At 33.5% G+C, this 17,250-nt stretch overlaps 1 protein-coding gene across 7 annotated transcripts in view; it reads left to right on the top strand.

Moving 5' to 3' along the window:
• rdgB (retinal degeneration B) overlaps positions 1–17,250 on the top strand; it is a 56,340-nt gene that overhangs the window by 8,511 nt on the left and 30,579 nt on the right. The window contains exon 1 of one of the 7 annotated variants that reach the window (XR_012720050.1): positions 13,041–13,291. The exons of 5 other annotated variants lie outside the window; for them this stretch is intronic. The gene's annotated coding sequence lies outside the window, so the exon portion shown is untranslated. Of the gene's footprint in view, positions 1–13,040; positions 13,292–13,846; positions 13,863–17,250 lie in introns of those variants that run through there. One more of the 7 variants, XR_012720051.1, reaches the window with a different exon arrangement.

The following is a 17,250-nucleotide window of genomic DNA, read 5'->3' as shown; positions in this document are numbered from 1 at the left end:
GTTGCGTTATATAGATCACATATAGCATTTCGCAAAAAATCGAAATGCTATATGTGATCCTTAAACTTTTTACGGATTTTATTTTAATTATTAAAAAAACCTCCCCAATATTTTATGTTATGTTTTATCCATGAATCCCTAAATGTCTAAAATGTTACCCAAGGTATTTGCAAGAACCAAAACTCTTTATACCCTAAACCACATAGTGGTCAGGGTATAATAAGTTTGATCGGCCAAAAAATGTGCCTACCAGAAATATTGATTTTAGACCCCATAAAATATATACCGATCGACTCAGAATCACCTCCTGAGTCGATCTAGCGCTTGGTGCCCGTCTGTCCATGTATTTGTTGTTCACAGGATTCCGATCGCTATTATTAGCCGATTTTGATGAAATTGGGTACTGGGAGTTTTTTGGGAACAAGGACGAACGCTATTGAATTTGGAAGAAATCGGATCAAATTTAGATATAGCTCCCATATATATGTATCGCCCGATTTCGACAAATCGGGTCACGTTGCGTTTGTTTTCAAACGGATCGTTACCAAATTTGGCAAAAAGTAATATTTTTCATCGTTCTTCAAGTCTGCAAAATTTCATCTAAATCGGTTCAGATTTAGATATAGCTCCCATATATATGTATAGCCCGATTTTCCCAAATTTGGCCATAGAACCCTTATTTATTAACCAATCTTATTCAAAGTTGGCTAAATATAGTCTTCTATAGCACTATATGTGCAAAAAATCATCGAAATCGGTTCAGATTTAGCCCGATTTTTCTAAATTTGGCCATAAAACCCTTATTTATCGACCGAGTTTACTCAAATTTGGCTAAATATAGTCTTCTATAGAACTAACTATATGTGCAAAAAATCATTGAAATCGGTTCAGATTTAGATATAGCTCCCATATATATGTATAACCCGATTTTCCCAAATTTGGCCATAAAACCCTTATTTAGCAACCGAGTTTACTCAAATTTGGCTAAATATAGTCTTCTATAGAACTAACTATATGTGCAAAAAATCATTGAAATCGGTTCAGATTTAGATATAGCTCCCATATATATGTATAACCCGATTTTCCCAAATTTGGCCATAAAACCCTTATTTAGCAACCGAGTTTACTCAAATTTGGCTAAATATAGTCTTCTATAGTACTAACTATATGTGCAAAATTTCATCGAAATCGGTTCAAATGTAGGCATAGCTCCCATATATGTATCGCCCGATTTTGAAAAATTCGCCCCTAATAACCTGATGTTTGACCATACAGACCTTATTTCTTAACTGATCTTACTCAAACCTTGCACAAGGTAACCTTTTGTGGTATTAATCAAACTCGCAAAATATTATGCAAATTGGTTCAGATTTAGATATAGCTTCCATATATATGCATCGCTCGATTTTGCCAAATTTAGCTTTTACATAAGAATATTGCTCAATTTTCACAAATTTGGATTTATTACCCACACTAATTGAACGATTTTCTCTTTTTTAATAATGGGCTCAATATTAGTGGTATACTAACTCCGTAGGTGCAATATCAACTACAGCCAGTGTTGCTAGAAGTAGGGGAAATTCCCTATATATGGGTTTTCTAATATTTAGCGTCTTGTAGGCAAGTTGGACCACAATGTAGGGACATTTTCACTCAACACAATTTGTAATAATTTTTACATTTTGGTGGCTCTAGGAAATTAGAAGCCGGCAAGGCTTGATCTTTAACAATGTGTGGTAACACCAGTTACCACGCGTCCAAAAAAAATCTACCAAAATTTGAAGATTACCACAAATCTACCAAACAAATATTCATAAGCGTAGGAAGGCCTCTGGGGAGGGGGATTAGACCCCCCAGAAAAATTTTAGCCCCCCCCCCAGAATTTGAAAACCTATTTAGGATTTTCCATTGTTGTTATATAATATTAAACTAGTAAATACAACCGCACCAAGTTCCGCTAATGACTTTCATGTACAATTTTATTTTGTTTAGTCGGATTTTTTGTTTAGTCTAATTTTTAGTCGATTTAATTAACAAATAGTAATTGATATTAAAACTATTCTTTAATAAACGAATATCTTAACAATGCTGCAAAAAAATATGAAAAAAAGAGTTATAAAAAATTGAATTAAAAAAATTCCTGTTAACTTCTTTCTGAGGACATTTTTGGAAGTAGGGAAAAAGTTTGGAACTGCTTTTAGTTGCTTTATTATAAATTAATTGTCTAGTTATATTGGAATCTGATTTTTTATTCATTTTTATAAAATAAAACAATAATATAACCTATAATTTCAGTCCATTAATTTTTAGCTAGGGGGGCTATAGCCCCCCCTAGGAAAATTTTCTAGCTACGCTAATGCAAATATTTCTATAGAAATTTTTGTCAAATCTTTATTTCTGTAGAAAATTTTGTCAACATTTTATTTCTATAGAAAATTTTATCAAAATTGTATTTCTATAGAAAATTTTTTCAAAATATTATTTATATAAAAAAATTTCTCGAAATTTTATTTCCATGGAATTTTTTCTCAAAATTTTGTTTCTATAGAATTTAGTGTCAAAATTTTATTTCTATACAGAATTTTCTCACAAAAATTTGTTTATAGAAACTTTTTCCAAATTTTTATTTTTATAGAGATTTATCAAAAAAAAAAAAATACTATTTTGATTAGAATTCTACCAACTGTGGCAACCGTGTTGGTAATACAAATTTATATTCTAAGTTATATGTTATACGTTGCATATTTATGTTTTAGGATAATAAAGTACTTAGAACCATTTTAGTTTTGTAAAATTTGTTTAAATTTAACGAAAAATATTGTAGGGAAAATTGTTTGGGAATGTATGGGAAAGTAGGGAACTTTTTTTGTCCTTGTAGGGTAAACCGAACATTTTCCCTGGCAACACTGACTATGAGCTATAGTCAGATTGATACAAAGCACCCATAAACATGTACCCCTTAATTTTCTTAAATATGCAACTGCGGTTTATCTCCCATACCTATATCAATGTTACCCCACAAATGCTTATGTTTACTAATTCAGTAAGGGTGGTTTAGGGTATGATATAGTCGGCCCCGCCCGACTTTCTGCTTTACTTACTTGTTTTTTTATATTCTTACCCTATAATATCCTTAGAAGCTTCTAAATGACATCAGCAAACATTTTGTTTGCTCTTAAACCTAAATTAGGGATATATTAGAGAAATATTCAAATTTTCCCGTTTTCAGCAGGCTTTCTGCTTTGTCTTCTAACAAATTTCTTTGGGTACATATTTAAAATTGCCTTAATATAAAATAAAACGTGCTGTGATTTCATTATTATGAAAGAGCCAAGTCCGTTGTATCTGCATTGTTTTCAAGTGACGAACTTCAACTATAATTAAATATTTCAACTTTGGTTATATTTGTCCCATCACGCAAATTACACATTTAAAAGTTATCGTTCTTTATTTGGATTTCCCACTAAACTATTTCAAATGGTTGTCTCCAAACCAATCAAAAAGATTAAGGTGAGGGAACCCTTGAGCATAGTTTATGACCCCAAAAGGCGATAAGTTGAAGACCATAAGCATTGGCAGGCGATCTAAAAACTGTGCGAATGTACACATCTACATTAAAGTGGTTCAAATTGAGAAATGAACGTGACTACATAAAATAATAACGATGCAAAAATTATGTATTTAAAATTAATAACAGCTACTTACTTATTAATTAGTGATTACTTTGAAACATTATTTTTTTAATAATTATATTGAAGAGAAAGTTATGCAACTATCCATCCATATTTTGATCCACCCTTATATTTTATATATGAAGCTTAAGAAATTGCCACTGATTAGTTTTACTTAATTGAAGACGATTACAGTTGATTAGATAAACGAATGAACGGCAAACCACAATAGCGATATCGTAGACTTCAATAACTACAAATGCTCGATAGTCGACCTGAATATAATTCACACAAATATGCAGATCATTCATCTAATACCGTAAACAATATTTATTTTGCTTACTTTTCACAAATCAACTTTGAGATGAGTTCAACATTCAAAGAAATATGCAACTCAGTTAAAGTAAATGTGAAAAAGTGCTTAGCAGTAATACCGTATGCTGGGGTGACTTACCCTTACCGGGCAATTTCGGATACCACACATCATTAGTGCTCGAAGAAGAGTTTTCTTTTCTGGGGGAAAAATTTTACACTCAAAAAATTTACTTGAATCGGAAGATTTTGACTTTCCTTTAATGATTTTATATTTGGATCTATAAATATAGAAATAAGATACAGATCATTTTTTGAATTTTTTTTTCTCTTTTTGGGATATATTAACACAACTATTCATCAAAGTCAGATAAAAACTCCATGTCCCAAAATAAAAAAATCCAAAGTAAAAAATATTTTCTTAAAACAAAAATTTAAACCAACGATGCGGAATCCTCAAAATAAGTATGAACATATATCTCTTAGTTAATTTAAAGATTGTTTCTTTAAATCCAAAAAGTGTTCTTTACTTTAAGGGATAATCGCCTTATTTCAAAGACATACGACTTCGACAGAAGGACTCAAAATTAAAAAAAAAAAATTAAAATTTCTCTATTTTAAAGAAATTTGCTCTTAATATTGTATAAATTGCTTGTACTAAAATTTAAGTTGCATAATCTTTAATATTATATATTTTTTTCAAAGTTTTTTTACTCAAAAAACAATTCTTTAAAATCAAATAAAATGGAAAATGGAATTTCATTTGTCCACAATTTTCTTTTGGAGGAAATTTTTTTTCTTTGGGTGTACAGACTACAAAAATCACGTATTTCGTGGTTTATTTTTCGCATACTACATTGTTTTCTCATATCTCGTCCACGCTTATAATTTAGCTCTTGGTGTACTACCTAATAGAAAAAATTACGTTCAAAAATCGTGAACGGACGGTAATGAAATGAAACGGTTTCACGGCTTCGTCCACGAGCGTTCACGAATTCATGAAAGGCTTTCATTATTGTTTATCCATGAAAAGTCTTCAAATATTCGTTAGACGTTGGTGGTGCAATGCGCTAAGGCTTCTGTTAGTCGAGTATGGGCAGGTTCATGTCACGGTAGCGGATTTTTTTTTTTTGTATAAATTAGTAACCATTACGTTTTCAGATCATGAGCACTGGTTGTTGTTGACAACGCATGGTGTCATTCTATCGTAGTCAGATTGACACCGTCTGTTCTCCGTTTGACACCACATGTGTGCTGATTCACTTTCATGCACGGATCGTTTTGAAATGAGCACGCCGTTTATGATTTTTTTTATGGGTGTAGTTTCTTTGTAGGATATGCCCTTGCAAATATAAACAAATCTTCCATTTACAAAGTTTGAACTAAGATTATTTTATTATGGGATATTTTGCTGATACAACCAATTTCGAAACAGTTGTTTCAAGATATTTTGAAGAAGATAATAGGTCTCAAAAGTTATTTTTTTTAATTTTTAACCAAAATTTTCAAGAACATTTAAAACAAAAGTTTTCATATACATATTAGCGACAGCTTTTGCTATTAGCTGCATTTGTAGTCAAACCCTTTGTCTCAAGTATCACAAAAGATGGAATTTTGAGATTGGCAAAGATGTAGAATTCCAGGAATATGCCTCTCTACTTTTGGTGGGATGAAAATAATAGGTTAGTAGCTCTGGATGACTCAACTCATAGCGTTATCTTGATTTCATACAGTATTTTAACACTTAATTACTTTACGATGTTTGTTCAAAGGTAATTAAATCAATTGTTAAAAAGCTAACGATTAATATAAGCCCTTTAAATTAGAAACTGAATGAAGGCGGTCTAAGCTAAGATCATACGGGCTAGATATAACTACCCATTGTTTTGGTGGAAAATCGAACATAGAATCCAACTTAAAATAATAAATCATTCGTTTATAGTTAGTATCGCCTGCAGTCGCACGTAATTGAAAATGGAAATAGTAACATCAAAGGCAACAACATTTCCTTCCACTACATTTTTTTAATAAATATGCCTTTTTGTGTATGAGTTTTTTTTATTATATTTATTAATTTGGAGAACTCATCTCAACCCATAAAAGCTGTTAATACCCGCACGTCAATTGCGATTAGTAAGCAAAAATTTATCACCTTATTAATATTTGGCAGTTTATCGATCAATGGCACAGAACAAAAATGCGAATAAACCATTGCCTACCCAATTGACCTGATAAGGGTTTATCAAGACCATTTGCAAAAACCTACATGGACTGATTATGGACAACAGGAATTCATCTTTGTAGCTTTGACAACTTACCGCTATATAAGGATTCGACAACTTAACGCTAAATAAGGTCAGTTTTGTTTTAATCCAATTAAATGAATAATAACAATTTAGATGTCAAAACCAGTTATAGTATAAATTGCAGTTATTGTAAAAAAGATTATTCAGATACCAATAATTTGGGTCTTTGAGCTTCCTTATCGTTTTTTGTTGCGAGAGAATCGTGAAAGATTTCCTTGGAGATGTCCAACCATCCACAATTTATTTTCATCCATATAAACCCTTTGTCGAATTATAATTTTCCCACCCTTTACAGTTTAAATAGCAGTCACACTTTAATGGCATTGTTATACGAAAATATGACAATTGATATCTGAAAAATTAGCACAGTTTCTTGAACAACAAAAGCAACTAATTGTGATATGGAGGCACATACATACACACAAATGTATGTGAAGGTCGAATTGTAAGCCAGTAAATTGAGGAATAAACAGATATAGCACCAAACCAGGAAATAGGATAACACACAACACAATTTTTTTACTCCCCATTTTATTCTTAAGATGAGTTTATTTTTATGATGTTTCTGCTTGAGATTAAAGGAAAAAAGCCCATTACCACTAATGTCATTTACCAATGACACCCATCTCAATTTCTTTTCGTCTATTCCAAATGAAACGACAAACTAGAAAATCATAATAAATGTGACGTCACTGGTGAAAACAGTGCGCTCTATATAAATGGCAGTGAGCCAGCCAGCCATCCAGCCCCACATGCTCCAGGGCGAACAAAACAATAACAACAAGTATATACAGCAGTAAGTTCGGCCGGGCCGAATCTTAAATACCCACCACCATGAACCATATATTAGGGTTTCCTTTGAAATTTCAGGAGGGCTTGAGGACTTGAGGACACAACCCGAAGATAAATTTAAAGATTTCACCTATGAGGACTATATCAGATTCTGGATTTATAAGAACCATTTTTGTTTGAGGTTTAGAGGAATCATTAACATCTCTTGTAAGTGTGCAAGAAAATTATAAAATAACGTCTTGATTTGAAATCTTAAATCTGTAGAAGTAAAATCTGGAAATTTTACATTGAGTTTCAAGCAATTTTCATGATCAGTGCGCCTTCTACACCCTCAAGAAGTGAAGTCGGTCTATATGGAGGCATTACCAAATGGACCGATAAAAACTTAATCCGGTACACGTTTTTGTGAGCCTAAAATACCAGAATATTTACAATTTCAGGCATATCAGATAAAAACTACGGTTTCTAGAAACCCAAGGAGTTAAATCGGGAGATCGTTCTTATGGGGGCTATACTAAAATATGGACCGATACCCACCATTTTCGGCACACCTCTTTGTGACCCGAAAATACCTCTAGATTTCCAATTTCAGGCAAATAGGATAAAAACTTCGGATTCTAGAAGCCCAAGAAGTAAAATTGGGAAATCGGTCTATATGGGGGCTATACCAAAATATGGATCGATACTCACCATTTTCGGCACACCTCTTTATGGTCCTAAAATACCTCTAGATTTCCAATTTCAGACAAATTGGATAAAAAATACGGTTTCTATAAGCACAAGACCCCAAATCGGGAGATCGGTCTATATGGGGGCTATCCCAAAATATGGACCGATACTCACAATTTTTGGCACACGTATTTGTGGTCCTACAATACCTCTAGATTTCCAATTTCAGATAAATTGAATAAAAACTGCGGTTTCTATAAGCCCAAGAAGTAAAATCGGGAGATCGGTCTATATGGGGGCTATACCAAAATATGGACCGATACTCACAATTTTTGGCACACGTATTTGTGGTCCTACAATACCTCTAGATTTCCAATTTCAGGTAAATTGAATAAAAACTGCGGTTTCTATAAGCCCAAGAAATAAAATCGGGAGATCGGTCTATATGGGGGCTATACCAAAATATGGACCGATACTCACAATTTTTGGCACACGTATTTGTGGTCCTACAATACCTCTAGATTTCCAATTTCAGGTAAATTGAATAAAAACTGCGTTTTCTATAAGCCCAAGAAGTAAAATCGGGAGATCGGTCTATATGGGGGCTATACCAAAATATGGACCGATACTCACAATTTTTGGCACATGTATTTGTGGTCCTACAATACCTCTAGATTTCAAATTTCAGGTAAATTGAATAAAAACTTCGGTTTCTATAAGCCCTAGAAGTAAAATCGGGAGATCGGTCTATATGGGGGCTATACCAAAACGTGGACCGATACTCACCATTTTTGGCACATATCTTTATGGTCATAAAATACCTCCAGATTTCAAATTTCAGGCAAATTGGATAAAAACTACGATTTCTATAAGCCCAAGACCCCAAATCGGGAGGTCGGTTTATATGGGGACTATATCAAAACCTGGACCGATATAGCCCATCTTCGAACTTGACCTGCCTGCAGACAAAAGACGAGCTTGTGCAAAATTTCAGCACGATTGCTTCATTATTGAAGACTGTAGCGTGATTACAACAGACAGACAGACAGACAGACAGACGGACAGACGGACATCGTTATATCGTCTTAGAATTTCTCCCTGATCAAGAATATATATACTTTATATAGTCGGAAATCGATATTTCGATGCGTTACAAACGGAATGACAAACTTATTATACCCCCGTCACCATTCTATGGTGGTGGGTATAAAAAGGCCATTATAGAAAACATACAACTGCAACTTGTTGGCTGAGCGCATAATGTAAGTGAGTGAATCGAAGAGCAATGATGGATGAGAGAAAGAGATAGAGTAAGAGGTTACAAGTTAGAATTTAATGACGTATTTCGTTGATAGTACAACCTCAACGATTTATGTATAATGACGTCATAAGTTTTCTTACAACCAAAACTAACCCTCTGAAGCTTAATTCAAGGCAATTGTAAAGAGAAGGAGAGTCAGAGTGTGTGTGAGAGAGTATAGGGATGTAAGCAGTGTTGCCAACTCCCCAAGGCCAAAAAGCACCAAAAATATATTATAAATTCTAACATACCACCTTCCACCACAAAATCGAAAATTAAATGCTCTACTAAAAAAAATACTTCCGAAGATGTATTATAGAACTTTTGTGAATTGAATTTTAAGAAGTTAAGGTGGGTATTAAGATCGAGTTTAGCTGCTAAAATAGTCATTTTTTCACAATAATAATAATTCATTTTAAGGAATACAAACTTTGTGAAAATTTACTTTTGGCTATTCCCCATCAAGTTATAATAAAATTGCAGCAAATATGCCTTTTTTATACCCTCCACCATAGGATGGGGGTATATTAACTTTGTCATTCCGTTTGTAACACATCGAAATATTGCTCTAAGACCCCATAAAGTATATATATTCTGGGTCGTGGTGAAATTCTGAGTCGATCTAAGCATGTCCGTCCGTCTGTCCGTCTGTCCGGCTGTCCGTCCGTCTGTGGAAATCACGCTAACTTCCGAACGAAACTAGCTATCGACTTGAAACTTGGCACAAGTAGTTGTTATTGATGTAGGTCGGATGGTATTGCAAATGGGCCATATCGGCCCACGTTTACGTATAGCCCCCATATAAACCGATCCCCAAATTTGGCTTGCGGAGCCTTCCGGAGCAGCAAAATTCATCCGATCCGGTTGAAATTTGGTACGTGGTCTAAGTATACGGTCTCTAACAACCATGCAAAAATTGGTTCATATCGGTCCATAATTATATATAGCCCCCATATAAACCGATCCCCAGATTTGACCTCCGGAGCCTCTTGGAGGGGCAAAATTCATCCGATCCTGTTGAAATTTGGTACCTGATGTTAGTATACGGTCTCTAACAACCATACAAAAATTGGTCCATATCGGTCCATAAATATATATAGCTCCCATATAAACCGATCCCCAGATTTGACCTCCGGAGCCTCTTGGAGGAGCAAACTTCATCCTACCCGATTGAAATTTGGTACGTGGTGTTAGCATATGGTATCTAACAACCATGCAAAAATTGGTCCATATCGGTCCATAATTATATATAGCTCCCATATAAACCGATCCCCAGATTTGACCTCCGGAGCCTCTTGGAGGGGCAAAATTCATCCGATCCGTTTGAAATTGGGTACCTGATGTTAGTATACGGTCTCTAACAAGCATGCAAAACTTGGTCCATATCGGTCCATAATTATATATAGCTCCCATATAAACCGATCCCCAGATTTGACCTCCGGAGCCTCTTGGAGGGGCAAAAATCATCCGATCCGTTTGAAATTGGGTACCTGATGTTAGTATACGGTCTCTAACAACCATGCAAAAATTGGTCCATATCGGTCCATAATTATATATAGCTCCCATATAAACCGATCCCCAGATTTGACCTCCGGAGCCTCTTGGAGGGGCAAAAGTCATCCGATGCGGTTGAAATTTGGTACATTTCGTTAGTATATGGCCTCTAACAGCCATGTAAAAATTGTCAAATTTTATTACTATAGAAAGTTTTGTCAAAATTTCAGTTCTATAGAAAGTTTTGTAAAAAGTTTATTTCTATAGCAATGTTAGTCAACATTTTATTTCCATAGAAAATTTTGTCAAAATTTTATTTCTATAGAAAATTTTGTAAAAAATTTATTTCTGTAGAAAATTTTGTCAACATTTTATTTCTATAGACAATTTTGTCAACATTTTATTTCTATAGAACATTTTGTCAACATTTTATTTCTATAGAAAATTTTGTCAACATTTTATTTCTATAGAAAATTTTGTCAAAATTTTATTGCTATAGAAAATTTTGTCAACATTTTACTTCCATAGAAAATTTTGTCAACATTTTATTTCTATAGAAAATTTTGTCAAGTTTTTATTTCTATAGAAAATTTTGTCAAAATTTTATTTCTATAGAAAATTTTGTCAAACTGAATTATATACGTATTTAATCGGCCTTTTTTTTTTGTTTAATATATACCCCTTATGGACTAACTTACAATTTAGAAGACAGTGTTAAAAAGTTTTACGATACCTTGCCATCGGCAAGTGTTATCGCAACCCAAGTAATTCGATTGTGGATGACAGCCTTTAGTAGAAGTTCCTACGCAATCCATGGTGGAGGGTACATAAGATTCGGCCTGGCCGAACTTACGGCCGTATATACTTGTTACTGATATAGTTTTCACTTTACCGGCAAAACTCGAACTTAGTACTAACCATTATGAACCAAGCATTAAACTGATCAAAGTATACACTTTGATCAGTTTTAATGCTTTCGTCTAATTCATTTTGATCAGTGATGTTTTTCAACTTTCAAAATATTAATATATGGAAGGAGTCTATTGCTTATTTCAGTTGTGCGTGCTTTTGCGAATTTAATACAAACGTTTTTAATGACATCTTTACCAAATTCAAAAATTCGACACTCATCACTCGACTTTCCTACAGAATACCCTAAATAACAATATTAATTAAAAAATAATCAATACCAACTTCATAACGATCAAATTCTATATTTGGCAATAAATTTGAGTTTCTTCGGCTCTTGAAGGTCTAATCAAATTTTTTGTATCAATTAAACTTAATACTGTTCAAAATAAAAAAAAGCACCAAAAGCACTAAATGAAAATGCCAGAAAGCACCAAGTTGGTGCTTTTTTTGAAAAGGCACCAAAAAGGCAATTTGGTGCTTTTTAGAAATCGAAAAGCACTAAATTTGGTGCTAAAAGCACCAAATTGGCAACACTGGATGTAAGAGAGATTTGAGAAATTTATTTTATGAGGGTGCGCAAATAGGGTTGCCATAGACTTAACTATTGAAATCTCTTGCTGAATTTTTATAAATCTTTTTAAGAATAAAAATTTCCCGAATTTTATACACAAATAATAATCCTATAATATCTAATATAGAGTGGTTTGTGGTTGCACTGTTAATTTATTATGCCAAATGGAAGATACATCGATTAAATTCAGAAAAATGTCATGTGATATTTTTTACAAGGAAAAGGAAGAAATATTGTTGAACCCAAACAAATTTAATTGTTAACAATAGGGAAGTCGAATGGGAAAGTAGTGTTAATTACTTAGTGCATTAAATAAGAAATTGATTTTTAGGGACTATATTGTCTATATTGTTAATAAATGTGTAAGTACTTTTTATCATTTCACTTCGAACTTAGAAAACAAAATGTTATTTTGCCGTTATTTCTTATGCAGCTTTTGTATGGACTTTTAGTGCAAATGTAGACATAAGAACAATCCAAGTTTTGCAGGTATCAAGTACGCAAAACTCAAATTTAAAAGATAGTTGTGTTTTAGATGTATCCTTACATCAATTCCCCGCTTCTTTGGCTCGGAATAAATACCAAAATCATTAGTGTGAAATCGGGCATGATTTTTTTTTTCAGTGTATACTAACCTTCCAAAACTAGTAATTATTTTTGTCATATAAAAGAATACAATGTAGTCCGAAGTTCAGAGAATTGTATAGTTTCGAATTATTATTGCTAAAGTCCTCATTTCGAAGAGTTGCTTCAAAAAAATTCCAAAAAGCACAATAATAATATCAGTCAATATGAAATGCATCAAATCGACAAACTTTTTAGTGTTTTTACTCTGCTCATAATCCCAGCAAAAAATAGTTGCTAAATATAGACCTTTGCTGGACTTTGAGTTTTCTTAATTCTGCTCTTTGGCAACCCTATTTTACAGCTCCCACTGATCAGCCCCAATGTACCTGGAAGTATCTATGAAATGTTACAAAACCTACTGTTGTTTAGTTTTATTTGAGGGTTCATGGAGTGTAGTTCGAATTGGAAATACAACGGCAGCAACGGGAAAGAGCATTTCAAAGAAAAATATTCTATAGAGAAAAAATTAGAAAAAGAACATAATTAGAAAAAAAGGCAACCATTGTCAATATGTGAATTTCAACGGAAACGGGACAAAAGAAAATTATCGCAGTGTGAAAATAACCACAACGTATACAAATAAACACAATTGTTGTAAAAAAAAAACGACAAGTTGGAAAAAGTTTTAAACAAAAAGGTGATGAAGAAAAAAACGAAGCAAATATGTGTAGATAATTGTGTCCTTAAACTTGTGCTCGCTCACATTACTAAGGTGGTACGAAGAAGAAGTTGGACAAAATAAAAAGCAAAGGAAGTTCTATTCAAGATAGCCTCCGCATTTCTACAGACAATGTGGCACATGCGTGTACACGGCCCTATGGACTGTAATGGGACTGTGTCTATTATGAAAACAATGCTTGCCAGCAAAACCAACATCAAGGAAACTTACATATTGGCCCAATTTATGTGCGAGCTATCCAGCCAGAATTCTGTTTTAGGTATTTGGTGTTTTGACTCCCTGGAGAATTGCCTTAAAGTGTCCGTTTCATCTTTATGGACACTGTAGCAATTTGTCGCATTTTTGTCCCCTCTGTCTATCGTGGTCATCAACGTTTGGGGATTATTTACGTTTTAGCCATGAAATTCTTTGCTAATTGTCCAGTAAAATAAATGGCAGGGATTTCTAGACAATTATGGCACATATGAAATGGTAGGATAACATAAAATCCAACCTCCCACTTACCGAATTGGGTAACGTGTTTTCGAACGTAAGTTGAAATCAAAAAGGATGGTGTTAAGGTGTTAAGAAATTTACCATTATTTTTTATTTAGTTGTATTGAAATAAAATACAGGTTTTGAAATTATTCATGCATTGAAACACTTATTTAACGCCGATGAAATTCCAAAATCTGCAATGCTCAAAAGTCATCGATAAATATTTGGCTGCCAAAGAATCTTGACCCAAAAGATATGCAACCATGCATTGCATACACCAACAATATCACATTGCTGCTCAGCCATGGAAAATTGTTGGTACGCCTGACCTTGTCACTGACAGAAGCTGCAACAGATCCCCAATACTGCCGCCCACAAAATTTCCAATAGAAAACAATGAAGAAGCACTTGTGGAATTGTGCAAGATTTATTTGCCAAGTACTTGTGTCCATTTTATGACAGCCAGATTTACAAAAACAACTAAATGAAAAATTCACCATATCCTTTTTTAATAAAATTGAGTACATCTACATTTTTTTTAAACCCTTTGAGTTCTTTGTGTACACTTAAACGAAATGTTGAATTAAATGAAATGTGGCTGGGGATTTTGAAACGTTGTTACTTTAGCTGATCCCATCAGGAAGCCACCGTAGTGCAATGGTTAGCAGGCTCGCCTTGCATACATGGGGTCGTTGGTTCAGACCCAGTTTCCATCGAACAACAAAAAGTTTTTCAGCTATGAATTATCCCACCTCAGTAAAGCTGGTGACATTTCTAAGTGTTTCAAAGCTTCTCTGAGTGCTTTCACCGCAATGTGGAACGCCATTCAGACTCGTCTATAAAAAGGTGGTCCCTTGCCATTGAGTTAAACATAGAATCGGGCAGCACTCATACTAATGAAGAACATTTCGAGAAGTAGTGATGCTTTGGTGTCAAATTACGATCATATTAGAAACATTTGAATTAACGTTTCGACGCTTCGTGTTCATTGGCGTTTGTGGCTTAGTGTGCTAAGGCGATCGAAACTAATTTTTTGCAAGCTCTTTGTTTGCTGGGTACTTCAAAGTAAAGCAAAATAATTTTTAATTATTTGTATTTTTTATTTTTTAATTAAAATAGCTATTGAATCTTTAAATTTAAGATCAAAACTCTTCAAATATAGGCTATGACTTTTTTGAGAAGTTTCCATGTTTAGTTTAACGTTTCTTGAAATTATTCGTACTTTGCTCGAATTTGCAAAGGTAACAAAATTCAAACCGTGGAAATGATTCACATTAACCTGGAAGTGGATTTGCGCACAGGGCATATAATGTTCGCAAATTCACTTCCAGGTGAATGTGAATAAATTCCACGATTTTGTATGTATATCCGGTTAAAAAAGTACTCGTGCAATTTTATTTAAATGTTTTATATTTAGTACATGAGTTTTACTAAAAATGTGTAATTTTTAATTAAAAAAATAATAAATTAAAATAAGTTTATTGATTCCACTTTTTTTTTTTTTTTTTGATTTCCGCCTTAGTGAATTTTTGAAGTTACAGAAAAGTTCAAAAAAGAACGTGGAATTAAGGACACCAAATTTTCACGTTCGTGGATTTGTCGTGAATAGTGGAAGTGGAATTGAAGTGGATATCCGAACATGGATGATAGAAATAGTTCGACAGTTAAGCGTGATTTTGCAGAAATTTTATTCACGCACAGTCACGATCCGATTTTATTTCTCGCGCACACAAGACATATTTCTTTTAGCTGGTTTGGATTATGCTAACCGCTCACGTGATTAACGCGCCAATCACGCGTCGCGTGGCACAACTCTAGTTTAGACAACGAATGGTTGTAAGGTGAAAACACTTAACAGGATATTCAGGTTCAACACCCGGTCGGAGCGGTCGGAAAATTGCGAATTTTTCCATTCTAAACCACAACTTCCAAACCAAAACGAAAGATACGTAAAAAAGTACTTCACCTTAATATCAATCTCATGTAAAATTCATTGGATATAACAGCTCTTCTTTTTTAGCGGCTACAAAAAGAATAAACTGCAAAATAAATAAATTGAAAATAATCAAATTATCATTTTCATAAAAGAATACCTTTTTCAAAATGATTCGAATTTAGATTATTGCTATTGATTTAATAAAAAAAAAAACAATCGATAAACATGCGTTGGAACTTTTCAAAGAATGTATGTACATGAACCTACTTCTTCCAAACATCAATGGAGCAATGTACATTGCATGGCAACCATAATTGCTATGCATGGAAGCCTGATAGTCGAATGACATTCTTAGATATTTCTATGGCCAACTTTATTATTGAATGCCAATACCTAACTCATGAACCATTGCAAGTTGATAGGCGGACGAAAGGATGATTGCATGTCCTGAAAAGTAGGTTGCCATCGAACACAAAACAAAAACAAAGAAACAGAGTGGCACATACACTGATAGACACTTATAGGACATCAAACGTATGGCTTTCACATTATGATTTTATGTGCATGTCCTTTCGAGGTTCTATCTCTTTATTATCGCCTACATAAATGACAAGAGAGGTATGGAGAATAACTATGAATACGTAGTTATCTGTGGTGGCAGAGGTCGTGACAAGTGGCCCATCCACAGTCAGTTTATGCTTATGATGTCATTCCAATAGTGTCAGCTACATTGCCCACATAAACTCTATGATGGTGCTTAGAAGTAAAACAAAATTGTAACAAATATCCTCCTTCAGACATTTGGTTCAACAATTGTCCTTCGAGGATTCGTTAAAGAGATTATCGATTGTTTATGACTTACAGTGAATAGTTTTTTTTTCCGTGATGTCACCAATTTTTAAATAGAATTTAAAATGTTTTTATATCTTGATTTTTATACGAATAGATTTGTGTAGAATTTCCATAAATAGTTAACACTCAATTAAATTCGTATTCGAATGGTATTAGTTATCCTTCTCAAAAGGAATCAGCATTACTAAGTGCTTTTACCTCCAAGCACGAAACTTGGGAATAGATTTTCAAAAAAATCATTGAACTTAAGGACGATTTCAATAGTCCTTAAATACGATGATTTTTAAAACTTGATTATAAAGCTAAAACGTTTTCAGAAATAGGATATGTCATAGGGTATTACATATTTTGTACTTGAAATGGAGTTTGATTTTGGAATTTTATTTTGCAGCAACCAACAGCCGGAACGGCGGTTCTCATTACGGTAAAACTACATAGAGAAGCTTTGAAAAAAATCACAAAAATTGTCGAACCCATGTGCATTGTATGCAAATCATTGTAACCATTAAGACCGTTTGTTCAACCACACTGAAAAAAATATTGTCGTGAGGTCAAAGATTTCATGTCTTTAAAATACTAATGCAAATTTTGCTTAGCATAGAAGACGCATTTCTCTAATATAAAGTTTTTTTCCTGGTCCAAAAGTCAATAA

Source organism: Haematobia irritans, chromosome 3 (genome assembly GCF_050003625.1).
Source record: "Haematobia irritans isolate KBUSLIRL chromosome 3, ASM5000362v1, whole genome shotgun sequence".
Classification (NCBI taxonomy): Eukaryota; Metazoa; Arthropoda; class Insecta; order Diptera; family Muscidae; genus Haematobia; species Haematobia irritans.
Note: the sequence above shows the minus strand (reverse complement) of the source record. Positions and strands in the feature narration are given on the sequence as shown.